The following is an 18,952-nucleotide window of genomic DNA, read 5'->3' as shown; positions in this document are numbered from 1 at the left end:
ATTCATCTCAGTAGCCAATTATACTTAAAAGTGCTTTTTATCTCCATATTGAACTTGCAAATATTGGATTTTGTTGTGTGTCTGCCCACTAATTTAGAGTCTTCTGAAATATCTTCTTCTTGTCTAGTCCTTTAAAGATTGTAATCTTCTCTTTGAAGCAAAACACATTTAGTTCAGTGTCTCATTGGAAGGAGCCTTTTTTTTTCCCAGACATAAATCATTCTTGTTGCTCTTCTCTGCACTCTTTCCACATTTATTCACTTTTATTTATTTATTTTAATTAAAGGTGTCATAGTTTCCCAGAAGCTTACCTGCTTTGTTCACAGAGATGTAGGGTTTGCTTGGCTTCATTCAAGTTTACATCTTCTGCTGTCCCTAGCTAAGCAAATGGTACAGGTCTTCATGCCTGCTCTCATGGAGACAGGTCTGACGTTCTTGATTAACTGATGGTAGGAGCAGGCAGGTGTTATACAGAATCCAACCTAAAGATTTTATTGTCGTAACAGCATTCAGAAACTGTACCCAGAAATAAAGCAGGATCTATTTCAAATGATCATGTCTATTCTTAGAAACAGCTGAATCCTATGATCACCATGGTAGACCCATGTGACGTGAGGGCCATGTTCCAGGGGTGAGGTGATAATGGGGAGGCACCTCAAGGAGGAGAAATTATGTCTTTCTGGATATAGAAAGGAAAATATGTGTAACATTCTTGTAGTTGTGCCAGCTGCTCTGCAGTTGTAGGAGGGTAACAGTACTGTTACCCAAAATAGTACTAACACAAGAAAAGTAATTCTGTCATTTTCTGTCAGTCTGCTCACTGCAAAGAATGCAAATCAAACTCTAGGACTAGATGAATGACGATGCTCGCAAAGCAGTGTACTGAAGGTGGTGGATAAACAAATAGATCCAAATAAGAAAAGTCGTGGACTTCTCACAAAGAATCTCAGGAGCTTCTGAGTTGCTTCTGAGTTCTGCCAACCTAGTTTCACCTAAGGAAGAGGTTTGAAACCTCTTGACTTATTATTTTTCCTCATGTCTTTCTAGAGTAGTTGAAAATTTCCTTTTTTGTATCATTCTGTTAATGAAAAGGAAGGAAAGCTGGGTGGTGTGGGGGTAGGGGTGTCTCCCACCATCATATGGAAGAAAATAAATGAAAGGAAGAGAAAAAGGTTGACCATGGAGGCATGGAGAGAAATTCATGTTGAAAAGATGATAGTGATGGAAAATAGGAAGAGTGTAACTGTGATCCCTCTGTCTGTGGATTATTTCTTTCAAACAGGCTGTGGCAAATACTTGCAGTATCTGAAGACAAAGAAAATATACTTCCAAATACTTGTTTTATTCTAGTTGCATATGAAGGATTGTTCAGGAAACCTTTACTTTCTTAATCATTTTTGCCATTCCATATTGTTATGACTACACAGACACAATGGGGCATTACTGGGACCTTCCACTACCTTTCTGTTACTAGGTTTTGTTACAGTAAATGTGTATGTGCCCCTTCTCAGATTTTACTTTGGGTACAGAAATTATTTAAGCATCTTATATGGCCCCTCTCTTGAGGTTTTCATTTAGTCCTTGTTTAGATCGGTTTCTGTTCCCAATCAAAGCTATATATTAGCGAGGGCTAATTAATGGATGACACAAATTGATCTAGACCTTGAATATCTTTATGAATTTGCTGTGCTGTGCATGTTAGCATACGTTATGGTGAAATACTCAGAAGCCAAGCACTGACTCTGCTCCAAAGTAAAAGCAGTAGCAAAAAGCTGTACAACTTCAAAACATCCCATGACACTTTCTTAAAGTATGTTTTTTTAGTGTGAATGGTCTGTTTCTTTCCTACTATTTTTTTTCATCTGATTTGTTAGATAAGGTTGAATGTTGCTGCAGACTGAATTACTGTGGATATCATCTCAGGAAGTGATCTCTGCAAAGACAGAATATTGCCTGATTTCTATAATTAGTTCTGATTATTACAGCTGAGTCGCTCAGAAGGGAGTGAACAACAAATATCCATAGTATACAGAAGGTGCATAAGGCATAACTTTTTTTTTGCATTTTTTGATAGTTAATGTAATCCTATCAAGTTGGGCGGTGAGTTTTATTTTTTGGGGAGAGGAAGTTGGAAAAAAACCCTCATACCATGCTTTAAAGCTTCATTAACAAAGAACTTTACTCAAGGAGGAGATGTTAATAAGTAATGAAACAAAAGCTCTGTTATAGAGATTAAATGTGCATGTGTCTAAGTACAAAGTTCGTGTTGCAAAGTGCAGCTGTTTCTCTGTTCGCAACCCTGCAGCAGCCCTGGAGCCCGGGGTTCAAAGTCTGCCTGCTTTCCTGTCACAGAGCTGACCGGGGCAAGGTCTGGCCGAAGTTCAGAGTTCAGCGTCTGAAGGCTTGCTCGCTCTGTCTGCTGTGCTATCTGACGCGCGGAATAAGCAATAGTTGGTTTAAGATTATAAGTACAAACAACAAAAACTTCCTGTTCTCCTTTCTGATGTGTCAGATTTCATTAAAGAAGGAACATTTTGGAAGGAGTCACTGCACTGTTTAAAAATAATGTGCTGTATAACAGAGTGACCTAACCAAACCCCACTGAAGGAACAGACTAGTAAAACAACGCATGTGGGAAATAGCACCTGTTTGTGTTCTCCCTCCTCCTGAGATTTATTTAAATGAGGAAAAAGGAGGTAAAACAATTCTCTATACACAAAGAGATGAAGCTGAAGTTTGGTTTTTTTTTTTAAATAAAATTTTTAAAAAGAGAAAAAGTTAGTCTATATATTTCCTTTGTGTCATGATAATGGTGTTCCACACCGCAGGGGTGAAGAGAACTTAATACGTCTTTATATCCTGCTTTTGAATCCTCCTTTTTCTCCTCCTTCAAAGGCTTTTTATGAAGCTAACTCTAACTTTCTTATTCAGAAGGGCTGCAAACCCCACCTTTGTACCTTTTTTGATTAGCTGTGGTCATATCAAAGGCTGCTGTACCCAAGCACAGACCCTGAGTGAGAATGGAGACTGATGGCTGAGAGCAAAGGCTGGTACAAACACCCTTGGAGGAATTTATATTTCAGGCAATGCTGTAGCTTTATTACAGTTGGAGAAAAGTTTCCTATCTGATGCCACATCCTTTCTCAAGGAAAGGATGGTAAACCATGGGTGGTAAACCATGTCATCAGTGCTCAGTGCCCACAGCATGCTGCAGGTCTGAGCTGACTGCTGTCATCTCACTTCACTGAAAGGAACATGGATGTTCAGAAAACCTTCTTAGACGTCAGCGATCTGCCCAGTTTGTATCACAGCTTCTAATTCCCTGGGTTCAGTACATTTGATCGAGAGCACAATCAAAAACAGAATGCAAGGAAGGACTGTAGTAGACAAAACCATGAGTTTTGGACCAAAAGATTTGTGTGTTTAGATATGATTATTCTTTCCCTTCCTGCAAACAGTCCATCAAACACCAGAGGAGCCTTCCTCTGATGAATTAGTCCTATACTTTGGTTATTACCCCTGGACTAACTTTCCATTTCTGAGCAATGTACTTGAGAAGCTGACAGAGACAATACAGTGAGCACTCTAGATCACTGCTTGTAAGGGATCAGATGGGCACATGAGGTACTTAGTGCTCACAAAAAAAAAAAAAAAAAAAAAAGGCAGCCAAGGTCCAGAGGTCCAAAATAATGTGTTATAATGTCTGAGCCTTTCCTGGGAGGATGTGGAGAAGGAGAATTAACCACAACTGCACCTCTGATGTTCCATTCCTGTCCTGGACTGTGGAAACTCAGGAGTATTCAGTTTTTTTTCTGTTAACTCTTTGCAAGCACTCACTGAGACTAGTACTAAGTAGTGACACTGGTAGTGTATATCCATAGTTAGTTAATTTGGTCTCCACTGATGCAAATCCCTGACACATCAGCACCTGTGAGTAACAATTTCTGATGCTCCCACTGCTGAAGACCCACATGGATCTCTGGCATCTCTTTGCTAGACTGATTATATCTGGCCTTGAAATCTTTGTTTCCTAAGAAACTCTGACTACTGCTACTACTCTTCTCAGCACTGTTGGCTACTGAAAACATAAAAAAGGTGAGGAGAATATGATGAAATTAACAGGTGTGAAACATGTGCTGCACTGATATAAATCCTTCAGATGATACAGCTCTTCTGGGTGGTAACTACAGATTTGAGCCTTGGCTTGCCTCATCCAAAAAGATGACCCTGTCAGGCTATTACCTACTGCGTGGAATGGGTTTCTTTAATTCTGTTCTCTAGGCATTGACCACATAATAATAATAGTAATATATTTGTAGGGGAAGGTATAATGGGAGGAAGGAGAAGATTCCCTGTAGCCCTGTGATTAGTAATGTTTCATGGGCAACGGTGGTAGACTGAAGTTCAGGTACATAGTCCAAATCAAACAAAACAGGAACTTGGACCAAGTTTGCAAAGTAGCAACTATTCTGGTCATTGGTTCCCTTGAAATAGATAGGTGAGTGTTTGTATCTCTCCCATTTACCTTCCACTCCCCTTGTTTTCACTACAGTCTTCTGTGTCCATGTCACCTGGCTTCACTTAGAAATACAAGAATAAACAGGAAAATAACTTGCAGGTAATTCTTGGGGTTTTTTTTGTCGTGGTTTTTTTTGGTTTTTTTTTTTTTTTTTGGTCTGCTTGTTTGTTTGTCTGAATGTATCCGCTTTTGTTTAAAATTACTTATTTTCTTTCTTAGCATATAGTTTGAGAATCATCCCACCTGTTGCCTACCTGAACCAAGAACAAGATCCTGGAGCAGGACTGTGCTGGTACTAGTTGGCTGCAGATCCACTGGGATCCTTGTATTGAGAGAGACCTAATATGTAAGTAAAAATCAGAGTTTATTCAAGGGGCCAAGGCCCTTAGAAGAGTACTATTGCTATCTGCCCTGCTCTGAAAAAAAAAAATCACAGGAAAAGGGTGTGGGAATGCAGTTATGCCTTGCAGGTTTTTTTAATTTTGAAACTACTGTCTTTCCACTAAGAATCTGTGCCTGTGAATCTCCTCAGACCCTGTTTTTGAACCACTTCAGGTAAGCCTATCAGAAAAGCCCTCTTTCCATCTAGCCTCTTGCTTCTCATTCAAATTAATATGTCTTAAGAAAATACAGAGGAATTTCCTTTGGCAGGAATACTGGAAGAAAACTAGTATTGTCCAAAGTAGGATTGGCACAGCTGCCATTGGGCTGGGATTTTTATTTGTTTCTGATTATTATTTTGGTTTTGCTTTCCACTTCAGAATTTATCTTTTCTGCATGTCTTCTGCATTCAGTCTTGTTCACACAGGAGTGGTAGAGTAAGAAGGCTTGTCGGCAGCTAAAGTTTTATTGCTTTAGTCTGCTGATGTAGTTAAGGCAAACACTCCACCACTCCTTGCTTCTTCCTAATGCAGGCTGTGTTACATCAGTAAGAAGGTGTTTGTACAGATACTTACAATGCTCTGTAAAGCAAATTGACATCTGTTACTTGATGTCATATTTATGCAGTAAAACTGTGCACTAAGACTTTTAGTCATATAATTACTTAATGTTAAAAATAACTTTTAAGATAAACCAAAGATGTATGCTGCGTAAATGGTAAAAGCAGAAGAGATCTCTGGGTAGCTCGCTACTTTAGATATTGGTAATAATGAAACCAGTACACCTTAGAGTAGCGGTACATGTTACGAAATTAGAAGGAAAGAGTGAATTAAAATGAATTATTTTTTTTGTAGGTATACATACATTTACTATGTAAGGATTCTGACAACCCTCTTCAAAAATATTGTTCAGACAGTAATGTTTTTTCCTTCCATCCAGGTTAAATCTTTCACTGGTAAGAACTTCAGGTTTTTGTAGTTCAGTCCTATAGCATGGCCTACCGTAGGTAAAATAATGATTGAAAGTCTGCTTTTCTAAGAGAAAAACTGAGTAAACTAATGAAATTTGCCTACAGCCTTTTAATGATGACATAGTATTGGTGAAAGGTTCAAGTCTTTATTATGAAAGGACCTTGTTCCTTTTGGTCTTTCTGTCTGAGATTTCATATGAAAACACAGATTTGTATTGCTTCTGTGTTGTGGAAGGGTCTGCATGATCTCCTCTGTTGTGTGGATCTGGGCTCTGGTCTGACACAGTTAAGGATGTGGTTTATTGTGGAGATGATGGTTTTAAATTCAGAGTTCAGACTGTGGTAGAAGCTTTTGGTTTACTGAGATCTCAATTCTCAAAAAAATCTCATTAACCTGACACCTAAGGTGGGAGTGATTTAAATATTGAATGATATTTGATTGGAAAATGTGTGAGCGTAGGATCTTCAGGAGTTAACACAGGATTTATTTCTTGCCAGTGTTTCTTTTAGCTTATTCTTCCTTTCTTTAAGACACTCTCACACTCCGGGAATGATCCTTTGCTCCTACTCTTGTTCCCCTAAGTGCTCCCTGCTTGACTACCAGTACAGGCATGTAGTTTTAATCTGTGGAGAATTTTCTAACTTTTTAGTCATAACTGAAAATTTATGTGCTAAGTTCAACTCGATGAATTACATGACAAATCTGCAGCAATGCAGACGCCATCAGGGAGACAGAGAGACTGGCCGTCTGTCTTGCCAAGCATCTCAGCAATCCTAGGACAGAATAAGCTTTCTAATGCGCAGCGTATGCGACAATGAGATGTGCTGACTTTCCGATATATATATATATATATACACACGTACAAAGTTCCTACTAAAGATTTTGTTTCCGAATGAGAGTTTGACACAGCTGGTTTATACTGTGCTTTCATATCTGATGGAGAGGGAGAGGGAAGGGAAAACATTAGGGCATTTCAGTACGTTATAAGCCATGCTGGTGGGCGGTGTGAAGATCAAAAAGCAGCAAGTGTACTCCTCACAGCTCTTAAGGTGTGTGTGTGCATGTGTAGGGTCTGTTCCTTAATGCAACTTAAATGATCGCTAATCGGCTTTTGCTCATTTACATAAATTGAACTTAGACCTATATACTATTCTGATATATTTATTCATGTTTCAAAACTCCGTATTATTTTTTATGCTGAATATGTAACATCTCCATGCTTTTATTTCCTGTGTTCACAAGCGAACTTGCTTCCTTGTAAGCAGATGACATGTTTACTTTTCAGACAAAATAAGAACATACTCTTTGGAAATATATTACAGCATGATCTGGTCTGGCTGAGAGACTGGTAGGTACACAGTCAACAGGTGTTCAAATTTATTGCTATGGCTAAAAGAGCATTTGCTGAAACAAATATATAAAAATCTCAGAGAATGCCTGAAAGATTTAAAAATGCATCTGAATTTGTTATTCACATCCCATTCAATTATTTTTAAATAATAGTGTAATTATTTTGGTTTGTTTGATTTTCAGTTCTTCAGACTGAAGAAGTGAAGACAAGATAAAATAATTAGTTATCTTCAGTCACATGTTAAGACTTTTTTTTCTTTTTTTCAGAAAAAAATCCTTGAATTAAATATAAGTCAATTGATTTTTCATGGATTTCATCTGAGCCACAAACTTTAGGTCAATGAGACTCTGATTTCTTTTTCAAAATACTAAATCAATTTATGTGAGGGATAGATTGTAAGTTTTAATTTTAGTCTCAGTTTTCTATCTTTAATATGTTTTCTGAATGGACTCTTGTAGTCTGGAATATTAGTGATGCAGGGCTTGCTTACTCTGACTAGTACCAGTAGCCAGTCTCCAGTTGTGCATGACTGCTGTAGTGAAAGGAAACTGGTGGGGGGAGGGCACACCTGTGCAAGAGAGGAAAAAACCTGGAACGGCAATTTACAAAATTAGACAGTCATCATCTTTGTAATAAAATGACACTGGCAAAAAGACTTTAATTCCTACTTTTCTGCATGTCTGTCCTCTGTGGAATTCAGCAGATGCCTCTTTGTACAGTCAGTGGGTCCAGCTTCTATAATGGGGTCTTGCTGTTTTCACAAAACTAAGCAGATATCAACCCCTGAAACACTACTTGTATGCAAAAGGCATATAGGTATTTCTTTCCTGTCCTTCCTCTTGCATGTAACAAAAATAGTTTTCACATAAAGAGGATAAAAACAATGTTGCAGTTTAAGCATCTTGTCTCTAATTGCCATTAGATTTTACTTTTCTGTGTTTATGTACCCCTTTTTTTCCCTACTTTCCCATTGACTTTTGCAGCAAGGAGCTAAAGTGGTTCTGAAAAACCCATCCCGTATTTCTTGAGCATCAACTCAGTGAATCTTCCTTTGAGCTGCAAAGCCATTCTGATATTCAGGATTTTAGCCAAGGCAACAGGACAAAACTCTTCTGTTGTGCAAAAAAAAAGCAAGCCAAGGGACTTTTAATGATCAAGCAGAGATGATAGGACCTTGGCATGTGAAAAACCCTGATCTAGTAAATCAAAGCAGGCTGTCTTGAGTATAGTAATATTTTTATGCTAATAAATTAGTGTCATAAGTGATTTGTCAATAAGATGTAAAATATGCTATGAAGGAAGTCAGACAATATTTTTCTTTCATGTAAAAAAATAGGGTGAGGTCATAGCAAAATCCTCAACATGATATTTTCTAAGAAAGAAGTTGGTGGTCTAACCCACCGCACAATATTTTCATATTTAAATTCTTATGTGCCTAAGATAACATATATACCTAAGCTAGATTTAGTTTAATGAGAACTGTTATGGTAAGGAGTCACAGGGCTGTAGTGGAGAACACTCCATTCCGGGGATGTGCAACACTTCTGAAGTGGTGCCTCCAAAACTTGCTTGAGCAGAGCTGTTATGTGTGGGTAGGGAGAAGCTCGTAGCCCATTTCGCCTTTCTTCTCATAGAGATGTACCTCACGGCTGCCACTTTCAACAGGATCTGCAAGCCCAAGTAGCAGAGACAGTCTGTCATGATTCCAAAATACCAAACCATGACTGTGTTTCTCACCAACACAAACTCTCCAAACTCTCATGCTAATGCATTGCATACAAGAACCCTTGGCCCACAGCCATGCACAAACCAGATGTGCTGTTTAAAGGGATGTGAGGCACCAGTCCTAAGGAACCAGGGCAAGAAGGAATTTGAACCTGGGCCTGTGATTGTATTGGGACCAGTACTGTTTAATATCTTAATCAGTGACACGGACGGTGGGATTGTGTGCACCCTCAGCACGCTTGCAGGTGACACTATGCTGACTGGTGCTGTTGACACACCTGAGGGACAGGTTGCTGTTCAGAGGGACCTGGACAAACTCCAGAATTGGGCCCATGTGAACCTCATGAGGTTCAACAAGGCCAAGTACAAGGTCCTGCACATGGGTCAGAGCAAGTCCCTGTATCAATACAGGCTGGAGGATGAAGGGATTGAGAGCTGCCCTGCAAAGAAGGTCTTGGGGGTACTAGTGGAAGAAAAGCTGGACATGAGGCAGAAATGTGTGCTTGCAGCCCAGGAAGCCAACTGTATCCTGGGCTCCATAAAAAAAAGTGTGGCCAGCAGGTCGAGGGAGGTGATTCTGCCCCTCTACTCAGCTCTGGTGAGACCCCACTGGGAGTGCTGTGTCCATCTCTGAAGTCTTCTGCACAGGAAAGACATGGACCTGTTGGAGCAGGTCCAGAAGAGAGCAACAAAAATTACCAGAGGGATGGAACACCTCTCCTATGAAAAAAGACTGAGACAGTTGGGGTTGTTCAGCCTGGAGAAGGCTGCAGGGAGACCTTACTGCAACCTTTCAGTACTTTAAAGAGGGCTTATAAGAAAGATGGGGACAAATTTTTTTAACGGGACCTTTTGTGATAGGACAAGAGGTAATGGTTTTAAACTAAAAGGGTGTAGATTTAAACTAGATATAAGAAAGACATTTTTTACAATGAAGGTGGTGAAACACTGGAACAGGTTGCCCAGAGAGGTGGTAGATGCCCCATACCTGGAAACATTCAAGGTCAGGTTGGACTGGTCTCTGAGCAATGTGATCTTGTTTGAAGATGTCCTTGCTCATTGCAGGGAGGTTGGGATAGATGACCTTTAAAGGTCCCTTCCAACTCAAACTATGCTATCATTCTGTGATGGTGCACTAAAGGGTTCAGGCCAGGCCAGTGTATTTCTGCTGCTGGGCTGGTTGCTCCTGGCAATGAGGGGCTACTGCATCCCTCAGCCCCATCTGTGCACCCAGGCAGCAAGCAGTCCTTCATGCTGATCATTATGTCAGCCCTCAAAAAAGCCATCCTTCAGCTATACTGCCACCTGTTCTCCCGCACACCAACCCTTCCAACTCCAGTCACAGCCTAATTCCTTCTTTGCTTGCCTTAGATTTCATTCTTCATCTGTAGTCAGTTCACTTCCATACTTTAACTGTCTGAATCTAGAAAAACAGATGAAGCACCTCTGAAGCTGGTGCAGTCCAAGACACTAGAAACACGTTTCCTTTTCAAACTACTTTTATATTCCCAATCTATTTTGTTCCACAAACAATATGCTGTTTTTCTTAAGACAGCTGCACTTGTAAGGACTCATGGGAGTTACTCTGTCCCTGAGCATGCAAGGCCTTCACTTCTCCTAGTCCTTGCACAAACTGTATGAGGATGGAGAGCTGCGTTCTCTTCTGTGCTAGTAGTCCAGCAGAGTAAAGGCCTCTGACTTGGTGGAATGAAGGTATCAGTCCAAGGTAAAGAAAACTTTGGATGGGGAAATCCAAGAGCCTGGATTTATTCTTGATCTTTTAAACTGTATTTTTTCATGTCAGTTCCTATTACATACAACCCTCCTCCACTGCTGCTTCATGCATACAAAATTACAGGTGGAAGTCCAGTCTGACCATTTGGCACTGCTCTCTGCAGTGATACTAAGAAAAAGCCTTAGGAAGGTCAAAGGCTTATCAAAATGCTGAAGATTCATACTAGTGAAACTTTGATCCGTTTAACTCATTACGGCTTTTAACAGATTCAGAAATTGCATGTTAGTACCCAATTTAAAAGTGGTATGTGGATGTAATGCCTCTGGAACTTGCTGGGTCAGCAGCAGCAGAAATGGTAGCCTTCTATTAATCTATTTTAACAGGTATGATTCTGAGAAAAGAGTTTCCATCTCTCTCAACACCCAGACAGTTTGGTATGGTACAGGGCAAGCCTATTCACTATATTTTTCATGGAAAAAATTTCTGCAGCTGCAGTTATCTTGATGCAACAAGATAGTCTTCTATTAGCACTTGTTTTACTACTCATTTGGATATTCTTGTAGGTATGTGTATATTAATCTTTCTTATGTCAAGAGGTTTTTAAGCTTTTCACCCTCACTTTCAGGTCCTCAGTACCTCTTCTCAAAATCACAGGCATCGAAGAAGAACGTGTTTAACCCAGAATCTGTTGTAAGATGAATTGCAATTGTGATGCAGAGATGGATATTTTTATATGCACTCACCCTCTGCAAGAGTTCGTTTACTATAGCTGGCTGTTGGGTTTGTGAGAGACTAGGAGGAATTCTGTCTCTAGCAACTGTGTCTGTCAGCCAGTGCAGACCATGTGTGTATCTACCAGCACTGGGCTGGTAGATGGCTGTCCCATTTGCAGCATGAACGAAAGCAAATGCATACTGCGCGTACCTTTCACACAGATATACAAACTGCCTTACCTTCACATTATCCTCTGTATTGCTAATCTGGAATAAAACCTTCTTCTGTAGTAGTAAATCAGGTTCTCTGCAGTTTGGACCCATTTTTAAGGGGTTAGCCAGAGCATGTCAGCAGTGATTCAGAAGCAGGTCTCCAAGGCAGAATGCCAGAGCATCCTTTTGCACATTGTACTGCACATTTTCAGAGCCACCTCTGCATTGTGCCCTGCAATTGTAATTTCTTCTTGTGGGTTTCTGATTTCAGTTCATAACTCCTGGGCAGATTCTTATTCCTGTCTCTTGTTGCTGACCCTTGGTTTGACTTTCTGATTCCTGATTTTTGGCCATGAACATTTGGCTCCTTTCCCAGCTCTGGACACTGGCCCTAACCTTTGGGCTGAATAAGCCCATGCTCTGGTCTGTAATCTTAGAAGGCCACCAGGTCATCTGTAGTAGACTGTGCTCTAATTTATTCAATAACAATGAAATCTAGCAGATGTGTTTAGGGGTTTTTTTATGACAACTGCAGGTATTTATTTGTAACCTGGTCTTCTCTTAGTATTTTGCCAGATTGCTAAATGTGAACTTCTCCTTTCCATTAGTTATCATATTGTGCTTAATGGCCATCTTTTCTTTGGGGATAATATAATCATGTGACACCAAGATGTGTGGTGCAGTTGACATGCTGGAGGGAAGGGTTGCCAACCAGAGGGACCTTGACAGGGTTGAGAGATGAGCCCATGTAAAACTCATGAAATTCAACAAGGCAAAGTGCAAGGTCCTGCACATGGGCCAGGGCAATCCCAAGCACAAACACAGGCTGGGTGAAGAACAAATTGAGAGCAGCCCTGAGAAGAAGGACTTGGGGTAGTAGTGGATGGAAAACTGACTATGAGCCAGCAATGTGTGCTCGCAGCTCAGAAAGCCAACCGTGTCCTGGGCTGCGTCGAGAGAAGTGTGGCCAGCAGGTCAAGGGAGGTGATTCTCCCCCTCTGCTCTGCTCCCCCACCTGCAGTGCTGTGCCCAGCTCTGGGGCCCCCAACATAAGAAGGACATGGACCTGCTCAAGTGTGTCCAGAGGAGGATCACGAAGATGATCAGGGGGCTGGAGCACCTCCTCTGTGAGGACAGGCTGAGAGAGTTGGAGTTGTTCAGCCTGGGGAAGAGAAGGCTCTGGGGAGGCCTTACAGTGGCCTTCCAGTACTTAAAGGGGGCTACATGAAAGATGGGGAAGGACTCTTTAACAGGGAGTGTTGTGATAGGATGAGGGGTAATGGTTTTCAACTGAAACAGGGTAGATTTAGATTAGATATAAGGAAGAAATGCTTTACTGTGAGTGTGGTGAGGCACTGGAACAGGTTGCCCATGGAAGTTGTAGGTGCCCTCTCCCTGGCAGTGTTCAAGGCCAGGATAGACGGGGCTTTGAGCAACCTGGTCTAGTAGAAGGTGTCCCTGCCCATGGCAGGGGGTTGGAACTAGATGGTCTTTAAGGTCCCTTCCAATCCAAACCATTTGGTGATTCTATGATCAATATAGAGACACTTAGATTAACTTTTTTAGTAAATTACACAAACATGCTTGCTAAACCCATCTCCTGCTGCCCTTTGACAAGAGGAACTGTCCTTTACTAGAGCAATTTTCATGAAAATGCTTTTTTTTTTTTTTTTTTTTCCTGAAGCAGACTAGGTCAAATAAGGGATAGTGCGATGTTGTGGGATTAAGCTAATGGTGAACCGAGACTCTCCTTTGCTTAGTACAAGTGAAGAAGAAAGTGTAGTATGTTGCTTCGCTGCATTTTTTCCAAATCAGTCTTGTACATTAATATGATTTTACATGCTTTTTTATTAAACTATCATTTCAGAGAAAGAAATCTGGTGAAATAAAACAAGGGACTTCTTCAATTTGTTGTTCGGTTAAAAATTTTTAGTATAAAAAGCTACAGCAGAACAGTAGTGCATAGCTTTTATCTAAACTGAGAATTTTTACTTGGTGTAAAGCTCTTTAATGGAACTGCCTGTGAACTCATGTGACATTCACCATGTGTAATGACATCCGTTTTTTTTTTTTCCAAATGAATTAAAAATGGAAAGTACTTCCAGTACTTCTTGGTAAGTACCAAGAAGTCAGATCCCTTGGTACCACAGAGGTCCTTTCTTCATTAGAGGCAGGTAGTTTCCATTATTCATATTGGGTAGCATTTCATTTAAAGTCCCACCATTACTTACAAAGCAAGATATTAATGAGGTGTTACTGGAGTGCTGTCTTTTAATTTGATATTGTTCGATCCAGCTGTTTTAAAATTTGAAAGAATAAAGCTTTCATTACCTTACATCAGAGAAGATTTTTATAAGCACGAACTGCCTAGTTTCCCTTGATAGCCAGTTGCCTTTCTTAAATCTTCACCATTTACTTCTAGGTTAATTCTCTTGCTTTGCTTTAAATAAGTTCTTTGATTCCTTGATATTAATACATTGCAGTTAGTTATATATAGATATTTTTCATACTACTTCCATCCACTTAGCTGGTGAGTAGCCAATACATACTTAGCACTTTTAATTCTACCTCATAAATCAATCATTATAGCTCAAAAACGAGTTACATTTTTTTCTTAAACCATTATTCAATACAAAAAGTCTATTATACGTGTCTGTGAACAATATATTAATTGTGTGGTTTAAATTCATAAACAATGTTACACAATTAACTTCAGAAAATTGCTCACTTTTTGAAAATTGTACAACTACATTTTCTATAATAGTAGCTACAGGATGGCAGCATTTAGCCAAGCACTGATGCTCTGAATTGTCGCTGTTAAAGCAGAGGCCTCTTAAATGTGCAGTTATGATAGAGGGCAAGTGTATTCCTTGTTACAGATTTATTCTTTTAAGTGCTTTTTCAAAAGTTTTCCCTTTGTTTTGCATTGCCTTGCACTAATGGTGTAAGGCAAGATTATTTCAGTGAATGGCTTTATTAATATAAAGAAATATTACTAAATATATTTTTTAAAACTAGATTAAAAAATATTTTTCACAGTGCTGCATTCTCTATCAGGTTGTTAAAAAAAAAGATTAAAATTACTTCTCTACTGATTTTGCTCTTTTGCTCTTGGCAAACACTGTTCTTTTTGGGATGGAGATAAAGATGCAATGAATAGCAGGATCTACAAGAAGATAGAATATAAACCAAAAGCAAAAGGAAACATGTTTATATGTTAATAATTATTTGTTCCAAGTTAAAGACTAAACTGAGATCCAGACCCCATAGGCTAGACAGAGTGCTAATGTCTCTAATCAAAGTATTCCTGCTGTATTACAGCATGCTTAGATAAGGCAAAGAAAGAGCTGAAAAAGGCATTACCCTACTTTCAAATCTGGGAAACTGAGGTGCAAAGAAACAAAGCAATTTGTCCAGTATTACAGAAGTCGGTAGGAGAATCAGGAGTGTAAGCTCCTGCCTCCCAGATGAACTCATCTACAAGACTGTATTTATTCTATAATCTGTTTTTATGCTCTTATCTATTTAATCTTTCCCTCGTACCAATTTTTATAAGTATGTCTCCATAGAGAACTTCAGCATAAGAAATGTTTCTGCAGATGAACCCTGAGGTTTTATAGTAACACTGTATAATCATTATGTGGGAGGTACTCGGAGTTAAAATGGTGCAAATTACCATTAGAAGTGAATCATTTCAGCACAGGGAAGTAAGGTTAGCTATCTGCTTACTGCCACCGTTCACCGTCAACAGCAGCTGCTCCTATGTTGTTACATAACATTACATATGTTCAGCCAGATTGCCCACTTCTGCTGGGGGTGGGGGGCACCCAATGAGTGCACCTCTTCACCCCCTCCTTCTGCTGTGACATGGAAAAATCCTGAGCCCCACTTGGGGTTTTCCTATATCTCTTTCTGGGCATGGGAGACTTTGGCCTGGGCTCTGTGGCTCCGTGCGTGCCCGCGTGCATTTGTGGGCAAAGCCCTGGGAGGGAGGACATGCTGACACCCATCACCCACCTTCCTTCCCACCCCGAGCAAGGCAGTGCAGGGGAGCTGCTGGCTGTGCTCCCCTTTTTCCCAGTGATGCTGCTAAGGAAAGGTTGTGCACTGTCTCCTTCCTTAGCTTGCCTCATGCCTTTCCTGTCCATTTTGTCCCTGTTATTCCTCTCTGAATAAAGGGGATGGGTTAGCACTGCCTCCTGTCACCTGGATATCTGCACACAAAGGCTGCATGGTCAAAACTAGTGTCTTATAGCCATCCTTAACCTTTACTGCATAAAAATAAACGAGGGGGAATTTATCCCATGGCTTATAGCTGCAGTACAGAAATGCACTGAAATGAAAGCCCAGGCATCGAATTAATGGATTTGGTACCTTACTACTCAAAGTAAAACAGAGCCCCTAACTTTTTAGCATGGTGTACCAGTTATTTCATGGGTTATTTGTCTAAACGGAAGATTCTACCACTGCTTAATTGTACGTATGGGAAACTCCAAATCTGCTACAGTTCCACATTTATAAAACAGCATTATATAGAATATAGGCCTATTAATTTTACAGTCTTAATTTCTGATTAGATTTTACAGCACCTCTGACGAACTGCATAGATTTTACCCATTAAAAATGATGACAATTCAGTTCTGTCATTTTAAGTGGAATTAAACCCAGTATTGCCAAGTATGATAATATCCTATGAAAAAAATGAACCAACACTTATATAAAAAAAAATTAAATCACAGCACCATGTTGTTTCTGTATAGGAAGAGTTCACTTGCCAAGAGAGTGGCGCTGTTACCTGTTAGTGCGATTAAGAGCCTGTGGGTCTGACAGCTGACATGAACAGAAATTCTCCATTCAGGCTGAACAGGTTAAGTAATGTTTTCTAGCACAGCTGTGTAACAAGTCCACTGGTAATTAAAAGAGCCTTCTAGAACCGGTTAAGGAAAAGTTTAAAAGAAACTGTTTTCTATCAGAAAATAGTTTTGTTAAAAATTAAAATCTCTAAAATGTCTATGCCTTGTTTTAGAGGAAACCAAAAAAAGTGGAGTTTTTTAAGAGGAAAAAAAATCCAACAATGAAACAGTCTGTTCTTGATTTTTCTGTTGGATGCAAATTTAAATAAACATCCAATATCAAAAAAGGAAATGTTGTAATATGAAAATAAAATTTCCATTTTCTTTAGTGTAAATTTTAAACTTGGGGAAGGGGTTTATTCTGATTTGAAACAAAGCCAGATTCTGAAAACAGAGATAAAATGACATTCCCACTTGTGACATGACTTTCCATTTGCATTTGTACACGCAAGGTATATTTTTTAGCTCTTATTTGCTACACTAATCCTGTTGACTTCACTTGAAAAGAATGGCACGTTTCCCACTAACTTTATTAGTGACAGGATTGGGCCTTGATGCAATACCTCATGTCACAGCAGCAAAACTTGTTGCCAATAGACTGTCTCAAGGGGGGAGATTTCCAGTAACTGTTCCCTGAGAACTATTCTAAAAATGCGTCTTTCTTCTGTCCAGCCATTGGGATAATGATATATTCCATCCCTAAAGAGAGGGGGACTGACTGAGCTGCATTGATGGCACCAGAGGTCCCTGCTGGCTTGTTCACTAAACAGAACTGGCAACTGACTCTGAAGATAAAAGTTCTTGACGTTTTTCCAAGCTGGTGGAGTGGAGCTGAGTGACACTTACAAATAAATAGAGGAGGGAATAGTATGATCTTGAATGACAGGGGAGCTTTCATGAAAGACTTTCATGGGGGAGATGTGGGATGTACTGTTCCAGGCTTGAGTTTAGGGGATTTGTTGACAGTTGGATAATGTGCATGTTTGCTACCACTAGTATGAAATGTAGAGGAAAACAAAGGGAAAAGTTCCAAATGAATTCTTTATTCCCACTTAATCGGTTAAAACCAAAATAGAATGATAGATCTCTTTATTCCCTATAATTGACTCTCTACAAATTGCCAGAAATCTGTAGAAGAACGTTCTCTCTCCTGACAAGGAAATGTACTTCATGCAAAACATTTGTCATTTGTCTGCTATTATAATTCATGATCTTATCCTTCATTCTCTCGCTTGTTTAAGCAAACATTAATAGTACTTTTAACCTGAGACTTCAAAGGTAAAAATATTGTGAAGAGGTCCCCATTCTTTTTCTTCTAGTTTCTGATCAAAGCCAAAGCCTTTGAACATCAAAGCAGCTCAAAGTTTGGGGCAAGTTCTTAAGGATCGGGTTGCTAGAAAGAAATTCATTGAATTTCCATGTTCATATTCAACATGGATCAGAACAAGTATTAATATTCAAGAACAGTTTAATTTAATCACAACAATTAAAACAAGTAACTGCTTAATCTTGTTGCTCAGTACAATGAAGCTCACTCATTCTGTTGTATCGATGTGAAAAATCCTTGACTTCTGTCAGTCAGAAATTGCTTGAAAAGATTTCTAACCTAGGAAGTACAAAGCAATTAGAAATGTAAAATAAATTCCCCAAACAAAGAATGTTGCCATTTTAATTACAGTATCACACTGTCATGTAAAGGTTAACACTTAAAAAATGAATCTGGTACCCTCAATCTATTACCTCTGAGCAATTCTCATTTTCACATTAATTTTTGTAGGCTGTCATCTAAATTAAATACTTTTCAGCTCTGTCAGTTTATCTCTATCTGTATTCTCATTACAGCAGTCACTAGAGCCAAAGTATTTTAATCTTCAGTATAATCCCTGTAGGACCATATTCTTAGCCACAATTTTAGGGGTTCTTCAACTGGTCTTTTTCTTTTAACAGCAGCACTCCTTTGTGCAGAAACTCTTGCTCTTGTAAGGACTTTCTATAAACAAGCAAGTTTTGCAGTCCGTTCTGAAATTACCTTCATTGTCAGTGGCTAGGTAGGCATAAATCCTTCCTTTCCCCATTACTTATCCTCTAATTTCTGTGCTTTGGGAAAGGTTCTAATAACATTATTCTGGTAGGTTTAATTTATGGTCATTTAAAAGCAAAATCCTGGGGACAAAACTCTTTTTTTTTTTTTTAATTTTTTTTATTTTTACTGATAAGTACATATTGGACATAAATAAGAGAACATATCAGTCCTAAAATCCATTGCCCTCTACAACTACCTAAAAGGAGGTTGTAGAGAGCTGGGGATGAGCCTCTTTAACCAAGTAATAAGCAATAGGACAAGAGGGAATGGCCTCAAGTTGTGCCAGGGAAGGTTTAGACTAGATGTCAAGAAGTATTTCTTTCCAGAAGGGGTTGTTGGGTGTTGGAATGGGCTGCCCAGGGAGGTGGTGGAGTCCCCATCCCTGGAGGTGTTCAAGAGTAGTTGACA

General features: G+C 39.5%; 1 long non-coding RNA gene across 4 annotated transcripts in view; it reads left to right on the top strand.

Annotated features, from left to right (window-relative positions):
* The window catches only part of LOC141971408 (uncharacterized), a 68,037-nt gene that overhangs the window by 38,824 nt on the left and 10,261 nt on the right, over window positions 1-18,952 (top strand). For 3 of the 4 annotated variants that reach the window (XR_012635274.1, XR_012635273.1, XR_012635276.1), the window contains 2 exons: window positions 4,553-4,618; window positions 4,739-4,865. This is a non-coding gene — a long non-coding RNA (uncharacterized LOC141971408). The remainder of the gene's footprint in view (window positions 1-4,552; window positions 4,619-4,738; window positions 4,866-18,952) is intronic. The other variant, XR_012635275.1, reaches the window with a different exon arrangement.

Source organism: Athene noctua, chromosome 1 (genome assembly GCF_965140245.1).
Source record: "Athene noctua chromosome 1, bAthNoc1.hap1.1, whole genome shotgun sequence".
In the NCBI taxonomy this organism is placed as follows: Eukaryota; Metazoa; Chordata; class Aves; order Strigiformes; family Strigidae; genus Athene; species Athene noctua.
Note: the sequence above shows the minus strand (reverse complement) of the source record. Positions and strands in the feature narration are given on the sequence as shown.